Genomic DNA, 2,405 nt, shown 5'->3' with positions numbered 1-2,405 from the left:
AATAAGTTGAAAGCTCTTGAATTAGTTCATATTTAAAACACCTTTGAAAAAGTTTTTAAAAACTATGTCATTAAAGAATAGACCATTTAATCTAACCTGCTTTAAGGTTTTTGTGATTAAGTTTTAGAAGCTGTCAAAGTTACAAGAGAATCATTACAAGTTCTTGGTTGTAGGAACGTTACTTGACATGTAGATGGGGCTAAGCACTTTGTTTCACGGCAGACAACGAAGGCGTTTTCAAGGAGTCTAGTGTCGGACGTCCCACCTTAGGAGGAAATTCCGTCCATATAAGCTTGATGCTGTTCAAGATGGCGACGACTCTCTAACTTTCAGCTGGGAACAACAACAGGAGTGCAAACGGCATTACATTTACAAACAGCACAGGTGCGCGGGCATGCCCATGTGTGCACAAATAGAGTTACAGCACACACAAAGTTTTTCAACTTTAAACATTAAATCTGCACTCTGTATCGCCTTTGCTCTTTCACTGTTGTGTTTAGCACAGGAATGAACCCAGGTCGGACGGAGGATGAGTAAAACCAAAAATGTTTATTTGACAAAATAAAACAAAAAGCTGACAGGGCAGCAAAATAAAATAAAACTTAACACTAGGAGATGAGACAGAAGGAAATCCATACAATGATCTAGCGAGGTAGTGGAGAACTGAACCAGAATAAACAGAGGATGAGGGAAGATGAACAACAGCTGGAGAAGATACTGATTACAAACTACTGTCAGGTGAGTGATAAACTGAAGGAGAATGACAGGCAGTGGTGGGCACCAGCCTGTTAAAGCGCAAATCTGCTAATTACGGACCTAAATATTTTGTTTGCGCTATAGCAGTCTTACATTTTATAATTCAAAAGCAGATTTATTCACGCTTTCTAAAATTAAAATGCAGTACCGCTAATATCTAATTATCTACCAGTCATCGTTATCTTGAACATAGGGTATGGCCGTCAATGAATCACAGCACACGTGATCTGTCCAACAGCACCCCTCCCAGATAAACACACTAATTGGAAAGGTATCCATCCTTGTTGACTTTTGCTCTCAGCCACGGCTGTTATTTCCCACAAAACTTTGTGTCTGCTTACATAGCAGGAAGGCAATGTTTAGAACTCCCTGTCCCAGCTAAAACAGTTAACGTTTGTAATCCATACTAAAATTTTGTATGTATTGATTTATTTTACTTTACAATCTGAGCTCCTTTTTAAAAAAAAGTTTAAACACTGGAGCTCAATACTTGACGTAATTGGTTGAAGCAATCGGCCAATGGGTTTAGAGATGCAGAAATGATTTAAAGCTGTTATGCTGATGAAGACAGACATCTCGTGGTCAACTGGAGCAACTACATGGAAAACTTTTAAATCCAAGCACTTATTTTGGAATGAAGATATTTTCCTGTACTCCGTGCTTTCGTTTCCCATCACAAATCAAATCCATCATGTACCCAAAATGCATCGCTTCAGTTTTACAATAAACAGTTTTAAAATTACTTTATTGATGCTTCTTTAATGAAAATTTTACAACAAACAAAAGAAAAAGACAAAAAAGCAGCTGAACTAGCAATCCTCAACAACGTTTTAATTTTTACACCAGGAGCCAAATGTTTGTCTCAGGAAATCACATCCCCAGCAATTGGCAGTTATATGATTAAGCTGTAAAAGGGTTCGTATACCACTAGTTGGCAGTGTTGTGCATATATTTTACATGAATTATTGCCAGCTACTAAGTGTCAAATTGAACTTACACTTTAAAATTAGCTTCCACTAATTTTTCTATGGCATAAGCGCTTTTGAAGTTGCGGACCTAAATATTTTCATGAGCGCTTTAGAAATTGCGGAGCTAATTTTTTGATTAGCGTTGCCCACCACTAATGACAGGAAAACAGACTAAGGAGAGATGAGAAGTAATGACACAGAGAGAACATACAAGGGAGGTGTGGGGAGAACACAAGACAACAGACAACACATCCTCACATTTACAAGCACGTGAAACAACATGACGTGGGTTTTCACCTCACAATTCAAATCAACAAATAGTTTTTCAGACTGTCGTCAAATAAACGACACATGGTTTCTCAACCAGCATCAAACAATAGAATCTATTATTTCACTCTCTGTACCCCAGCGGATACTCTCAGTGAAAACACAAAACCTCCATAACTTGAATCATTTTAAAAACAACACAGGTGTAATGGTGCGTTCACACCGAACGCGATTTCAGCATCAGGAGCAGCAGGTTTACATACAAAGTCTATGGTGGACGCGCTTCAAGCAACGTCGGGAAGTGCTGCGGCGCCTCAAGCACGATTAGAGCAGCGCTATTTGAACGATTTGAACGATCTGAGCGTTTGACGCGCTGAGGCGCAAATCGCTGAAGTTAGAAAATCTGAACTTCTG

The sequence above is a fragment of the Austrofundulus limnaeus genome, unplaced genomic scaffold (genome assembly GCF_001266775.1).
Source record: "Austrofundulus limnaeus strain Quisiro unplaced genomic scaffold, Austrofundulus_limnaeus-1.0 Scaffold1411, whole genome shotgun sequence".
Classification (NCBI taxonomy): domain Eukaryota; kingdom Metazoa; phylum Chordata; class Actinopteri; order Cyprinodontiformes; family Rivulidae; genus Austrofundulus; species Austrofundulus limnaeus.
The sequence above is the reverse complement of the archived record's forward strand: the minus strand, read 5'-3'. Positions refer to the sequence as shown.